The sequence below is a fragment of the Gossypium arboreum genome, chromosome 3, assembly GCF_025698485.1.
Source record: "Gossypium arboreum isolate Shixiya-1 chromosome 3, ASM2569848v2, whole genome shotgun sequence".
Lineage (NCBI taxonomy): Eukaryota > Viridiplantae > Streptophyta > Magnoliopsida > Malvales > Malvaceae > Gossypium > Gossypium arboreum.
Window position 1 is genome coordinate 12,312,552 of NC_069072.1, and position 17,378 is coordinate 12,329,929.

At 31.7% G+C, this 17,378-nt stretch overlaps 1 long non-coding RNA gene across 1 annotated transcript; it reads right to left on the reverse strand.

Moving 5' to 3' along the window:
• Nucleotides 1-6,545: 6,545 nt before the first annotated feature.
• Nucleotides 6,546-7,432, reverse strand: LOC128290327 (uncharacterized). The gene is made up of 2 exons (XR_008280073.1): nt 7,285-7,432; nt 6,546-6,891 (listed from the first exon to the last, which is right to left on the reverse strand). It is a non-coding gene; the product is annotated as an uncharacterized LOC128290327 (long non-coding RNA).
• Nucleotides 7,433-17,378: the final 9,946 nt, after the last annotated feature.

The following is a 17,378-nucleotide window of genomic DNA, read 5'->3' on the forward strand; positions in this document are numbered from 1 at the left end:
ACTCGACCACATCTCTTTTCATTCCTGGCCACCAATAAGATTCTCGCAGATCGCGATACATTTTCATTTTTCTAGGATACAAAGCAAAATGACTATCATGAGCTTTGTGAAGTATCAACTCTTTCAATTCAAAAACATTTGAAATGAAAATTCAGTTATGAAATCTCAAACAGCCATAATCATCAATACTGAAATTTTCTAATATACCATTCTGAACCATTTCTCTTTTCTTCACCAACTTTTCATCTTCTAACTGTGCTGACTTGATCCGATCAAACATCACCGATTTGATTTTTAGTTTAGCCAATAGGCTTCATCGTCATTGATACTAAGCTAAACAAACATTGCTTGTAATTCGATTGTTGTTTTCCTACTCAACGCATCAGCTATAACATTAGCTTTACCAAGGTGGTAGTCAATAACACAATCAAAATCTTTCAGAAGTTCTACCAATGGTGCTGTTTCAAATTCAACTCCTTTTGAGATAAAAGGTATTTAAGACTCTTATGATCGGTATAAATATAACAATTTTTACTGTACAGATAGTGTCTCCAAATCTTTATAGTAAAAACCACAGCAGCTAGCTCTAAATTGTGTATCGGATAACTGTGTTCATGCTTTTTTAGCTGACGAGACGCATAAGCAATCACTTTCCCTTCATGCATCAAAACACAACCAATAACGCTAAAGGAAGCATCACTATAAATGACAAAATCCTTTCCTGATTCTGGTAAAGTCAAAATTAGAGCTTCAATCAATAATTGCTTCAATTTCTCAAAACTTTCGTGACACTGATCACCCCAAACGAATTGAATATTCTTATGTAAAAAATTTGTCATTAGCAAAGCTATCTTCGAAAATCCATTTACAAACCTTCGGTAATAACCAGTTAGTCCAAGAAAACTACGAACCTCTGACACATTCCTCGGTGCTTTCCACTGAACAATTGCCTTGATCTTTTTTAGGTCAATTCTAATTCCATCTGTTGAGATAACATGACCCAATAATACAACCTCTGATAACTAGAATTCACACTTACTAAGATTTTCGTATAACTGTTTCTCTTGTAACACTTGCAAAACAATTCTGAGGTGTTGTTCATGCTCGTATTCAGATTTTGAATAGACCAAAATATCATCAATAAAAACTACCACAAATTGATCCAAATACAGTTGGAAAATACGATTCACGGGATCCATAAATGCTGCCAGAGCATTCATTAATCCAAAAGGCATCACTAACAATTCATAATGACCATATTGCATACGAAATGTCGTCTTTAGTACATCACTTTCTTTCACTTTCAACTGATAGTAACCCTGATCTCAAATCGATCTTTAAAAATATAGAAGCTCCTTTTAGTTAATCAAATAAGTCATCAATACATGGTAGAGGGTATCGGTTCTTAATCATCAATTTATTCAATTGTCGATAGTCTATACAAAGCCGCATCGAACTATCTTTCTTTTTGAAAAAAAGCACTAGAGCTCCCCAAGGCAGTATATTAGGGCGTATAAAACCATAATCCAATAAATCTTGTAATTGTACTTTTAATTCTTTCAACTTCGTAGGTTACATACGATAGGAGGCATTGACATCGGAGCTGTACCAGGAAACACTTCAATTGTAAACTCAACCTCTCGATTCTGTGGTAATCCTGGTAATTCTTCGAGAAACACATAAGGGAATTTACAAACAGTTTGAATTTTACTGCACTGACTATCAACATAATTTGAATTGATAACGTAGGCTAAAAAAGCTTCACAACCTTGATTAAGAAGTTTATTAGCTCGAATTGCTGAAATAATACGAGTTGAACAACTTGTTCGAATACCATTCACTTCAATCATATCACCACTTTCATTTTGAACAACAAACTTCTTTTTACAGCAATCTAGAATCACTCTGTGCTCCGTAAGCCAATCTATTCCCAAAATCATATCAAAATCGCCAAACGGCATTATCAACAAATCAACAGGGAAGTTTATATTCTGTATCATTAACAGACATCTCCTACACACCTGATCTACTAACACAGATTGTCCCAATAGACTAGACACCTCTATCGATACTCTAGACGTCTCAGATTTTAAACTTCTCGACTCAACCAATTTAGTATTAACATATGAATGTGAAGATCCCGGATCTATCAAAGCATAAATAGGTTCTGAATGTAATAAAAAATACCTATCACAACATCATTAGCATTACCATCCTCACAAGTACGCACAACATAAGCTCGAGCTGGTGTTCTGGTGTCTGACTATTGAGTAACAACATCATTTTCCTTTCTAGCACCACCTAATCATTTGTTTAACCAGTTCAAAACACAATCAAACACATGCAAAACATGTCAAAACAATCATCCTAGGTGCCTAACCAATGTACCCTCATTGGTACCACATTTATATCATCAAAACATATCATCAAAGTATTATTCAAGTCCAAATTATAAACATACCTAATCTAATCCATTTTGCCTAGTTTACGAACACTTAAACATCAATTTAACATGCCATAATAAAGCTTCAAAAACAAACACATGTTTATATGTATATACCAAACCAATATTAAATTTATAACCTCATTTATAATTAGACCAGAAAATAACCATTATTTATACACCCTAGGTACATGTCGACGCAAAGGATAAACATCACCACATTTGAGTTCGGGATCGTTGTTAAATGCTGAATCGGTGATCAAAAGTTAAGTACCTAAATAGTGCACGGAAAACAAAACGTACGCTGAGTAAAACTCAGTGGTATTTCTATAATCCGAATATTTAATGAAAAAATAATATAGTAGGCACAATTAAATATTAAGTACAATTGAATATTTAAAATCCACATTTATTTATATAATAGCATTAACCATTTAATACTCAAATCATAAATACATCATTTTATACCATACTCAATTCTCATCACTTGCTATATAATAGTTTTTCACAATTTGATCCTCATATCATTTGAAACAATAACAATATCCAATTCATGAATACATAATTCATGTGTCTCATTTTCATGTTTTAATTCACAATCCCATTTTCAATTCACATACTATATCATCCATTATCAATTAAAGTAACGATTTATTTAATTACCTCTATTAATATGACTCGGACTCGGACGGATACACGGATCCAACCAAGACACCAGTTTGACACCCAGTACCTCATCGGATAAATCCGAAGTAATAACTGCACTAAGCGCTATATAAATTTAACACTCAGTGTCTTATCGGTTAAACCGAAGTAAAATTGGCACCCAGTGCCTTATCGGCTTGAAGTCGAAGAAATTCTTGAACTCTTCCAATCCTATGGCATGTCATTTATATCCGACCCAACCGATATAGTTAATAGGGTTTTAATTTGCTTTCCAAATACAACCAATTTCCAATTCAATCAACTTTAATCGAATTCAATATCAAAGTACCAAATATATTTTTCATATAATCCTATATACACATGAAACCAATTCAATAGTCAAAGTGTCAAATACCCACCTCAACCACTTACCATATACATTAAATCAAAATACAACAATTACCAACTAGGTTTGGATTATAGAAATATAAACTAGGAATTCCGAGCTATTCCACGTCGACTTTTTCTTTTCCCTTTTTATTCAAAGATTCCGGTACGACGTTTGTAACGCCCCAAAATTCTTATTTTTTTTTTTAAAATGTGATACAACTGTGAATCTGCTTCAGTGGTTAAGTGTTCCGGGTGTGTGTGTGAGGTCCCAAGTTCAATCCTTAACCTTGCTCAAAGGGTTTAAGTTTAATTGGTTGTAGGTATATAATAGAATAGACCTGCTGTCTGGTGGTTAAGGGGTGTGTTGGTGGGTTGGAGGTCTGGAGTTCAAATCCCTGCTTGAGCATAGGTGTTATTTTTGCACGGTGATGGACAAGAATTTCTGCTGAGTGAGGATTCTGGAGTAGTTGTAGGTTAGTGGGATTAGGGGGAGTAAATTTAGAGATTGTAGAGATAATTGAGGAATTCCTGATAACCTCTTGATTTTATTTTAATTTTATAATATTTTCTTTTCAAATTTTCTCTATCTGGCAAGAAGAATCACGTCAATTCTATTTTTCATCATTCTGTCAATTTTCCCTTTCTTGTCTTCTTTTTTTTTTTCGTTTACCTGATTAAGTTTTGGGTGCTTTTGGCTCGTGGTGTGGTTATTGTGGTAAGTTTTGCTTTTCAATTTAAGTGTGGATTCTGTGTAGTGCCAATCTTAAGATAATGCTTTGTTATTGTTAGTTTGATCGCTGGGTTTTGGCAGCATTAAATCGCGAAGAACGGGGCTCTCCTCTCGCGTTATATTAATTGAATCGTTTGGGGTGATAGAGTAAGTGTCAAATGTATTTTAGTTTCGTAGTTTTAATTTAATTGGATATGAAGTCTAAATTCCAGTGTAGTTTTGTCAATTTTAGGCTTTGAGAAGGCTTGGAAGTGGTTTTGCATCAAATCGATACCAGGTGTGTCCTCAAAACACAAAAATCGAGCTTTCGGCAAAAAGTTGAAAAAGGCCATTATCGACGCCACACGAATGTGTGGTCACCCGTGGTGGTAGGCCATATGATCGACGAAGGCCAGGCTGTGTAATGGCTGGGGTGTAGCCATGTGGGCCACACGGGCTAAACTGAACTGGGCATGTGCGCCCATACTGATAGTCCACACGGGCGTATAGAATTTCAGCCAAGCCGTGTAATTCACATGGGCCAAGGCCAATCTTGGCTGTGGGTCACATGGGCAAATCACATGGGCGTGTGGGCCCATTTAGATAAAATGTTTCCTACGATTGCACAGGTCGCCCAAGTCGACTGTGAACCTACTGTAGGGTCGGTAAGCGCTACTTAGACCCTAAGTCGTGTGATTGAAACATACAATGTATGTATTGAGCATGTTAAATTTATGCATGTTTACTGATCTGTATGTATGACTGATAACTGAATATTAGCATGTAAGTATGTATTTCTGTATATCTGCATTAAGCATGTTTAGTTGGATCTGCATTGGGGTGGGATGATTGATTATTGGAGGAAGTGTACTGAAAGACTTTCATGCCTATTATCTAGCAGCTCAGCTGCAATATTACTGATAAGTGCCGCATTCAGTACGACTTGGTGTGTAGGGTTGGGTAGGTGTTTTAAACCCCACACTGTGTGTAGGAATGGTCGAAGATGGTGTCTAGAGGCTGGTGGCTAGAATACTAATTTCTGTTATTGTATGCAAACTATATCTGAATGGGCTAAGGCCTAAATCAGATCTCAATCAGAATGGGCTTAGGCCCTGCATCGCATTTAATCGATAATCGTTGTTTGACTGTTTGCATAACTTTTGTGGGGATTACACACTGAGTTTACGTAAACTCACCCCTTTCTGTTTTATCTATATAGGTAATCCCCAGACTTAGACAGATCGGTACGGTGGAGGATTCAACGGTGACCACATGCTGAGTAAACGATTTTAATTTCATTTATGGTTTTATTTCTTATTTGCTTTCTGGGGTATTTTTGATGTAATTTGGAACTTTTGGACTGTTTGCCTTTTTTTTGGATTTTAACTGTTTTCGTGAGCTCTAGAACTGTAACGAAAACTCGGTTTTATTAAATACAACATTTTTCCTAAACGCGAACGATTTTCTTTAAATATCACGGCTTTAAAAGCTTCCGCTACAGAACATATTTTTAAATGAATCAAATTAACAAGAAAATAGTTTTGAAATTGACGAAAGATAAATAAAAGCTAATAAACGGAAACGGTTTTAACTTGATAAATTCTATTTCAAATTTCATTCCAAGTGACATCGCTAGATTCAGCCATAACGTCTAAGTCGGGTTTGGGGTGTTACAACATTAGATATGGAATTAAAACAATTAAAATTTATCAATATAACACAATTCAATTTTATATTAAATATTTCAATTTTGACTCAATATTTGCTAAAATTTCAATTTAATCCCTAAACCAAGACTAATTTTATTTCTTCACAATTAATCTTATATTTTTATACAAATTTCACTTTAAATTAAATTCAACTCCCTATTTTCACTTAAATCCCTAAATTTTGAATTTTTCACAATTTAGTCTCTGTTATTCATAATTTACAATTTATTCTACTATTTAATCTTTTTCCACTTCTAGTTTAAAATCTACCAATTGAATCCCTAATACTAAAATTATTCAACATTAACAACATTTAAAACCCAATAATTGTTAAAATTTTGAAATAGGTCGAGTAGTACTTAATACCGGGATTCCAAAAACTAAAAATTACAAGAAAAAGGACTAAATTGACTAATCAATTGAACTTGAAAACTTTTAAAACCCTAAGCCTTGTGTCTGTTTCTTTCTTCTTTTCTTTATTTTTCTTTCTCAATTTTGATTTTGCTTTTATCTTTCTTTATTTAATTTACTTATGTGTTTTATTATATTTAGTTTATTATTATTGTAATAAGCCCATTTCGCCCGGGCCCATAAAAAACCATAAAAATCCAAAAACTCAAAAATAAAAAATAATAAAATCAAACAGAAATAAACAATAAACCAAATTATTTATGGGTCCAAAGTCCATTTACACCCCAAAAAATAACAGCCCAAACATTAAAACCCAACTTAACCATTAAACCCAAACCACTTAGCCCAGTTACTAAGACTTACCCAATTAACAAACAGCCCAAATCCCAGCCCAAAACTTAGACCTAATTACAATGGCCCAAACCCAAAATGACCTAAAAAGGCCCAACAACAGAAAACACCAGAAACCCTAGAGGTTTCTGGAATACACTAGAATAGCAGTAGATCGGGCTCCCACGAATGGTTCCCACGCACAGCCTCCACGACCTCCTCCTCCGTACAGCAGTCCCACACTTCCATAGAACCTGCGAGAACAAAAATGATAACAGAAATGACAGCCAGAAAATAAAATTTTCATTTTTTTTCCTTTTATTTATTTTGTAAATTCGGTTATAAAAAGCCATCGATGTAATCTTTTAAACCTTACACACACTGAATATAAAAAAAAGGGGAATCAAAAAGCTATCAAGAGGTGATTTCATATTCTTTTTATTCTTTTTTTTTCTCAATTTGCTTGCAATCTTTCGCATGAAAAACGGAAAAAATACCTAAAACGACACCGATGAGAGCCCAAATATCTCAGAAGTATGGATATATGGGCGAAGGTCGAATGGTGTTGTGTATTTTTCCAAAAGAATAATATGGGATATAAAGTTTTTTTTTTTTCCAAAAGAAGAAAAGGAGAAAGAATAGCTTACCAGCTCTCCATGGGTGTGGCCTTCGTTGGTAGTATTTAGTCATTGTTGGCGCACCATCGACCACCAAATTGGATGGTGGTTCGGTGGCTGCTAAATGATACCCTAGCAGAATTCAAAGCTTTGGTTCATTTTAATTAAAAGATTTGCTATGTTTAAAGAAGAAAATAAGTGAAAAGGGGTTTTAATAGCTGATTTAAAAACGACGTCGTTTGAAGAAGGGAGGGATCAGTGCGTTGACCCAATCTGAATGTCGGATCCACGTCCTTTTTCTTTAGATGGGTAATTTGCGCGGTTAGTCCCTCTTCTTTGCGCCACATTTCAATTGGCTCCTATTTGCGTTTTATCTGTTCTTTAAAATTTTCCTAAAATCCGTGTGCTATTGCATTTTAGCCTGAGCCTCAGCGCAACGTTTTGGGATCTAAAATATTTCCAAATTTGGTCCCTGTGCATTTGTACGCATGGTGCGTTGGTCCCTATTTTAATCTCAATGGTCTATTTTATTTATAAATTGTACCTTTTATTTTAATTCAATTTTAATTGAGTTTTCTATTTGTATAACTTACTATTTTAAAATTCATTTAATATTTTTATATATGTGTTGATTTATTTTAATAATTTTGCTTTGTTTTTATTTGTATAATTATTTTGAAGTTTTTTTATCATTTTATTTTAACATTTTGTATAATATTTTGTTTAAATGTTTTATACATATTTGTACATATATTACTTTAATTGAGTTCTCAATTTGTAATACTTATTATTTTACAATTCACTTAATAATTTTTATATATGTGTTTTTAATAACTTTACTGTGTTTTTATTTTAAAGTTCTTTTTGATATCATATTATTTTAATATTTTATGTAATATTTTGTTCAAATGTTTGTATATTTGTACATATATAATTTATATAATTCATATTCTAATTCTATGTTATTTTTACATATAATTGCTTCTAAAATTTATTTACATATATATATTTAGTTTCATATTTTATACCCTTGCTATCCTTTCATATTTTATGTATTATTTAAATTATCTTTTATTTTATAGATATTGTCAACTTTAAATAAATGTTTTATTTCTAAATATTTTGCATATTATTTGATTCAAATGTCCTCTTATTATAGTATTTATTTTAATGATCATATATATATATATATATATATATATATATTCCTAGTTTCTTATATAAATTATTTCAAAATTTAGCATGTGTTATTTGTTCATCAATTCATCATTTTAAAATTGTTTTGTATCATATTGGCTCCTAATTTTATTTTGTCTTGTACATTTTGGATTGATTGTTTTATATTACACCATATAGTACTGTTGCATATTATTTATTTATTTATTTGTTATATTAATTGTTGTTTATTCATGCTTGAAAATTTGGTTACATTTTTCTTAGATTAGTTATATTTAATTGCTTATTTTTTAGTTGGTTAAATAAGGTTATATTATCTTTTTCACCAAGTATTGTACTTTATGCATACATATTATCCAATGCTTATTATTATTATTTTTAGTTTACAAATGTTGCATTATAATTTTCAACTCTTTAAAATCAATTGTTCCATTTTATTTCAAGTAAAATTAAGGCGTTTTGAGCTAGTTTACAATGGTTTATTTAAAAATTTTCAAATAAGGCAATGTTCAATATTTGGAAATTCGAAGAATTGTATCCTACCGTGCTGGGTTTCGATTTTTCGTTGGACTAAATAATTGGACATTCTTTTGTAATTTTCAACGTATAAGCTTTTGGAAGTTAAAAATCAATCGTGTTTTCAAAGGCATAAAGGATCGTGTCCTATTGTGCTGGATGTGATGCTGTATACCCTTGAAACGAGAGAGTTTGGACGACCAACTTGAGCCACTCAAATATTTTAAAAGGAACCATATTTCAATTTTTTTTTTAAATCTTAGACATAAGGACAGCACTTAATCAATCTGGTACCAATTTTTGGGCGTAGTGAGGGTGCTAACCCTTCCTCATACGTAACTGACTCCCGAACCCATTTTTAAATTTACGTAGACCAAAATTGATTTAAATGGAAGAAAATATTCTATTAGGTGATCCAATCACACTTAAACAAAAAGATTGGTGGCGACTGCACACTTTGTTTTAAAAGTCGATCCCCGCTTTTTTCCTAAAATTAAAAAATGGTTTCGACAATTATATTATATATGTTTACTAAATATTAAGTAAAAAATATTATAATATATATTTTAACTTTAATTTATTAACAATATATACAATAATTTTACACTTATGCGGCCTCATTAAAGAACAATGGCATAATTACTTCTTTAGTCTCTTTAATTTTTCTGTAATCTATAATTCAATTTTCACCTTTTATGCAATTTAGTCCTTATACCTAATTACTCTTAATTCATGCAAATTCACTTAACCAAAACCTAATCAACTACACAATTAACTTCGTAAATATTTATTAAATATTTACGAGTTCGATTTACGGGAATGGAGTCTCAGGAATGCAGTTTCCAACACCCCTAACTATTAGGTTTTTACAATAAATAACAATTTTTTTTACTGATTCATTAATCATATTTGCTGTATGATCATCTTCTATAATCAAAAAACCATTTTGGATATCCACAGTTTCAAAAAAAAAAAATCATCAACTAAACAAATAAATAATATGCTAATAATGAAATTACATTTTCTACAGTTTGTAATTTATTTGGAAGCATTAATAATATTTTTACCCAATAACAACGTAAATCGATCATTTATTTTTAAAAATCATCTAATATTCAACATATATAGATTGCAAAATTTGTAAAGCCAATTGAGTTTAATTAGTTAATATTTAATCAATTTAACGTAACATGTATAAACTCATTTTCTATACATAGTGAATCTTAATCAAGTGTCAAGTATACATAAAAATTAATTTTCTTATAAAAATCAAATCAATCATTTAATTTTCATATAAAAAATATTCGATAATTTCATTACTTGAAGACAATTAATTTAGTGTATATTTGAGCTTTTTACCATAATAATCCAAAAGATAATTAAATACCAAAATGGGTTACCCTAAAAATTTATAGCAAACGACTCATTTCGGTAATTAATTTGTAGGGTGAACCATTTTGGTATTTAATTATTTTTTTTGAATTATTGAGGTAAAAAAGTCAAAAATAAAGGTACAAGAATACACCAACTACTCTAAAATATAACCTCAACTCAATAGCTACATCAAACCAATAAATAACACAACACCGTAAATCCGGACAAATAATAAAAATTACAAAACAAAAATAAATAATAATTAAAAAGAATTAAAAATGCTTGGGAAACCCAATTAAATTATTGCTTCCATTTTAGTTAATAATTTTTTTGTATTAATGGGGTAAAATTATAAGGAACCCAAATTTCTAAACAAAAAATTACAAATAAAAAGAATTATCTTTAAAAAAATTGATTGCTACCTCCTCTCCTTCCAAAATTACAATATCAGACAAAAATATGTAACAAAAACCCTAAACAAATAAATAATAATTTTTCAAAAAAATAATAATTTAAAAAAAATTACCTTTCAAAACAACCCTTTTTCACCTCTGCCCTTTTAGAACACTAAAACCCTCTTTTAGTCACTTCCCCCTTTTTTCTCTTTAAACTGTTACTTTCTTCTTCTACAACAAAACCTTCTTCCATTCTCTTCTCCGTTCTTTCTCCTTAAACTTGCTACTTCTTTTTTTTTTTTCTTACAACACTATGGTTGTGGGGACCATGCTTTATAATGGCTTTGTTTTTTCCCATTGAAAGCCCCTCCTTTAGGCTGTTAGAACGCAAACGACCCCGTGACTAATAGATCACGTCTACCGCAAGTGCTGCTTGACAGATAGCCTCCATCCAGCCAGTGACACATGACAATCCACCTCCAACCGTTAAAAATTCAGTTCCCAAAGACCTGTATTTGACCCGTATAAGCATACTAGTGCCGTCGTGTAATCCCCCTCCACAAATAAAATATGATTTTTTAACCCAATTAGGGCCTGATAATTATGGGAAATTTTGAGTGGTGTGACAACCTTGTCAGGCACTGCTCATGGTCACTATTGCAAATGGCTCATTTTGGTAAATGGAGATACCATTTTAGTTAAATATTTTTTTTTGTATTATTTAAGTAAAAAAGTCGAAATAATTGTAAAAAAAGAAAAAGAAAGAATAGAGATAAAACAGTAAAAAATAATAACAGTATTTTTTATAAATTCGATCTAAGTCCGAACAAAAAAAATTTACTCAAAACTTAACCCGATTAGAAAACGGACTTTATTTTTTTGTCTAAATCTATTTTTTGGATCTATATTATTACTTAAACTTTCTCACTTTTTGAACCGGCCTTTGGGTCGGACCTAATGACATGCAAAAAAAAAAAAAAAAGTTCTTTTTAAGTAATAATTGAATGAGACCATAATGTGGTAGGAAATAAACGAATATGTAAATTAAGAAAAACATATGATAACAAATACTTTCATATTATCGAAAATGTTTAATCTTAGATTGAACAAACAAATGAGATGTTAGGCCATTAGAAGATAAAAGAGCTTGTAATTGATAAATCGAATAAACAAACCTCATAGCGGATAGTGCGAGTGGAAAAGTTGCTGGTTGGAAGTGAATATGATGCCCGACGGCTATAAAAACAACCTCTTCTCTTTTTCTTTTTCCTTTTTTCTTTTTTTTTTTGCATAATTACAAATTTAGTCCTTAAGGTTATATATTTTGTTAATTTAATTTTTATTTTTTTTATTGAGCTAAATTTAATTTCAACGTTTTACACAAAAAAGTTAAATTTGACCGCTAACCTCTTAAAAAGAGTAAAATTGTTGTTCTTTTAACAAAAATATTGACTAAAACGTAAGTTTTTAAACATGGTATCTTGCATGACAATCTACAAGTACTTCATGTTAATCTTTTTGAATCTTTATATAATTTTCAAATTGTTTGATGATGTGATATATAATACAATAATGTCATGTCAGCATGAAGTGTACATGGATTGCAACGACAACATTGTTAGAAAATTAATGTTTTAATCATTATTTTCATTAAAAAACAATTTGTCTCTTTTTGAAATATTAATGGTCAAATTTAGCTACAAAATAAAATTTAAATTGACATAAGGTGTAAATGTTAAGCACTAAATTTATATTTACACCATTCTTTTTTAGTTCATTCTCATACCTTTAGGCTTTTAGAAATTATAATATCCGTATAAACTTTTATTTGGATTAGATTTATTGAGTTTGGACTGAGTTGAGAATTTAATTGAAAAAAAATTATCAAAGGTTTAACCCGATTAAAAAGTAAACTCATTCCACGAACCTTGTATCATTTGGATATTTAGATTCAAATAAATAATTTAATCTTAGATAAATTTATTTTAAAAAAGCTCATTAAAATACGTGGACCGCATAGCTTATTAATTACATCTTAATCGATCTCATATATGTGTCGAGTGATGAAGTTGGATGAGTGAACTTGATTTCAAGAAAAATTTATAAGTTGAAGACATAAAGAAACTTGGGCAGTGAAAAATGTGGAGCAAGGGAGCCCACTACGGCATCATCCAAACAGTGCCTCAAAAGGTATTGGTTTGTTGGGGGCATATCGCTAAATTTGTAGGTCCCTCCCTCCACTTTCTAACAATTCCAAGTTCTTATTCAAAGAGAAGTCACCGTGACAGCACATTTGGTTGCCAAATGGAATACTTTTTTAAGAGTTTAGTTGAAACAAATGGTCTATTCATTCTCTATTACTTCCTTTCTTGGGCATAACAAGTTTTTTGGAATCACACTACTACTAACTAGATTAGCCATCAACATGTCTATTAAATATTTTCAAATATAAAATATTAAAATTTAAATATTTACCAAGTAATGTTTTTAATGTTTTTTGGAATTAAAATTTACATTAAATTAAAAAATATACTTTTAATAAATCAAATATAGCATAACATTATATTTGTTTAATGTATCTATAAAATATATAAGATATTAATAATGTAAATAAAATATTATTTTTAACCTCAAGGTTAAAATGGTTATTTTAGTCTATTCTTTACCTATTACGTGATATTATTTATCTAATCAAACAATATTATACTATTACATGTCCATTTCATTTAATTAAAGAAATAACGTAATACCTATTATCTCTTTGTTTCATTCCCATTGCATAGCTATTCCTTTCCTACCTTAAACCTCATATGCTATTCGTTATTCAAATGTGTACTCCTAGAATCCTAACCCAACATAAAGAATTGAAAACACTTGAATAAGGATTGATAAAGTACCAAACGGATTCAAATGGTAGTGAAGTGATTACCGTTTCTTTTGATATAATAACATTTAAGATAAAATTTATGTATTATATTTTTAAATCATTCAGTGAAGATATGGTTGATATATATATATATATATATATATATATTGCATTTTCAAAGACTTGAAAAATACTCAAAAACATATTTTAAATGTGTTTCATCCTTACCAAATATTTTTGAATCAATACCAAAGTGTTCTAAAGTGTTTAAAATGTTTTAAGGCACTTTGGTAGTCAAGTCTCAAAACATAAGACTATGAAAGTTTGAATGCAAAATTTTGCTTTCAAGGCTATATATCCAGAGACAAGGCCTGTCAATGGCTATATAACTGTTATTTTTCAACCAAATTTCAAGACATACGTTGTAGGGACAATTTTTAAGCCTGAATTCAATGCTTGTAACCACTAGAATTCATCCCCAACAGCCATAAACGTCCACAAACTCATTCCTTGATATAAATATAAGTCGAAGACATTGTAGCACCCCAAACCCGGCCCAGAAGTTATGGCCGGATCCGGCATGCCATATCAAAAACGTTAAAAAAAAATTTTCCATTCTAAGTCCGAAAATCGTACTTGATGTTCAAAAGATTAATTCATTAAGGGTTAAAGTGAATGGAAGTCAGGCACCGTAGGAAATCGGAAAGAGGTGGTGAGTCCATCTGACCGCTAATACCAAGCTCCCTTCGGATCCAATCCTAGACATGCATACCGCCATTGCCACACCTTAACGTCATGGATATTTCTAGAAACCGATTTGATTAAGTCATTTTTAAGAAAAGTGATTAATTTTGGAAAATACTTTCATTATGGAAGCTTTGCTTGTTGTCGTGTTATTTCAAATCAACTGTTGTTTTTGAAACCGCGCCTAAAGCTATCCATTTCAACAGCTTAAAATAAGTATTACCTATCTTAGTAATACATATTAAAACCATAAAAATAATTAAGCGGCCTTCTTACATTTAAAACCCAAAACTTCAAACGTAAATAAAAGGATGTCCAGTTCACGGAAGAAAATCAAACTTTCGAATGGGTGGCCACTCAATTCCCTCACGACTCCAAGCCCATTATGGTTGGGGATTTCTGCGTGGATGAAAATAAAAGGGTGAGTTTGGGAAACTCAGTGTGCATGGAAAACCCATTCAAAGTCCAAGTCACTCAAGCCTATTGGGCTTAAGCCCATTCGAATAATAGTGGTATTGGGCCGAGCCCTTTTCAGACATAATAAACCGGGCCTTAGCCCTTATTCAGATAATAAGATGGCCCATAGGCCCATTTCAAAATACATGCAACATCAATAACATATGCAAGCCCATTTGGGTAATAGTGGTATGGGCCGAGCCCTTTTCAGACATAATAAACCGGCCTTAGCCCTTATTCAGATAATGATGGCCCATAGGCCCATTTCAAAATACATGCAACATCAAGAAACATATGCAAGCCCATTTGGGAGACTACTCAACCCACCAACCACTACACTCCACCGTACCACCCATACACTCCATGTGGGAATAGCTCAACCCACCCAAATTTAACACTCCACATTCTTGTTTGCTTTGCTCGCTCATTATCAAAGAATTGAGGCAAAGCCTCCAAGATGTGGACAAGCCACTTTCAGTACTTCCTCCGTCAATATCCCAATCCCATGGCATGCAGTAAATAACAACAGTCAAACATGCATTTAGGTCAATTTAACCCTAGGGGTATTTCGGTAATTTATCTTTTAGGGGTAAAATTGTAAATTTTCCACTTTTAAAGGTATTTCAGTAATTTATCTATTTTAGGATTTTTCATGCATATTCCTACTTTTCACGTACTAACAGAATCACATACCGAGTGTTCTTACGAATTGGGCTGTTGGTAGATCATTCCAATTTTGGCCCATTAAGCCCAAAAATATCAAGGGCACGTAAATCATGCACTTTGCGGTCAAACATTGCAGCTTACCAAAACATTAATCGATTTACCTCACGAGCATTCGCACACTCGTAAATCTACAAAATACCGGTTTTCAGCATTTCGCTTTTCGACTTTTGCCGATCTAGACTAAGAAAGAGGGTGTTAGTTACACACCTGTTTGCGACGATATGCTGACGAGATCCACACACGAACCGCCTACAATTGGATTACTAACACGTTAATCTAACTATTCAAATACAAACTATGTATTAACCCCTTACAATATTCGGCCAACCACACCTACAGATCATAGTAAGCTTATAAGAAATCAATAAGCAACTCATTAACAAATTTTTGTCAATGTTTACCACATAATCATAATTTCACTACAAGCTGTCTTCCTGAACAATAGTCACTAAATCATTTATAACTGGAGCTACGAAACTCCAAATCAAGTGCCGTTAATTTTCCCTGAAAATAGACTCATATATCTTCTATCCATAAAATTTTCAAAATTTTTGGTATGGCCAATCAACACCAGATTTTTCTTAAAGTTTCCCATGTTTCACTGTTTGACTAATCTGACCACTCTTCATTACGAATCAAATTTCTCATTGTACAGAATTCGAAATATGTTCTCGTTTATTTCATTTGAAACTAGACTCATTAAGATTTAATTACATAATTTATTCACCTTCTAACTCATCTCTCACAATTTATGGTGATTTTCCAAAGTCACGTTACTGCTGCTATCCCAAGCAGATTTATTACCAAATCACTCTTTCACACATAACTTGCATGCATGTTATTTAAACATGTATATCACCAATCAATCATCACATATCTATGATTTTACTTAAGTATAATCTCCATTTCATCATTTTAAAGCACAACATGTTAGCTGATTTTTCCCTTTAACATCTAAGGCACATGCATGCTCATTTGTTTGGCTCAACTTCACCTATCTTCCATTTTTCATCAAAAGAACATGAAACAACAACCATTTCCTTCATTTTAATTCATGACTAAATGCTCACAACACAACTAAAACCAAAATATGCTTCAAGAGTTAAGGTAGAATCAAGAAGAACTCATGAACATCAAGATAGAAGCAAGGTACCAAGAACTTACCTTCAATTTTCCTCCTCCTAATGACCGAATACTCAAGAGCTTTCTCCTCTCCTTTCTCTTCTCTAACTTTCAGCTATGATGAACAAAGATGGACAAAACTTTGTTCTTTTCACCCTTTTCTTTTAATAAAACTTCATATTTCATCCATTTAATTCTTTAATACAAAAGACATGAAATTCTTATCATGAAACATTTACCTAACCCATTATCATGAAACATTTACCTAACCCATTATCATGGAACATTTACCTAACCTATTATCAATTTGTATCAATTTGTACCATAAATTATGGATATCAAGTGCACATTTTGTCTACAACAACATGATGGCTGGCCACTTCATGTAAAATGGGAGGTTTGTCATGCAAATCCTCCTATTTTGCACTCCTATTTATTTGGCCACTTCAATTTAGCCTATAGCATTTTCAAACATTTTCACATAGGTCCTATTTCATAATTTCACTCACAAATGACAAAATTAAAGCATGAAATTTTGCCAACATTCACAGCATTCCCGAAAATTAGGGCGTTACAGACATATCAAGATATAAGAGTTGAACATCCAAACATCGAAGTCAAGTGAAAAGCTTCAAATTCTTTATTCTTTCACTTTCAACTGTACTTATATCTAGGAGCTTATTATTAGATTTTTTATCACTCTCATTTTCATTTCTTGGGGAGCTTATTTTTTTTTATAAACACACACC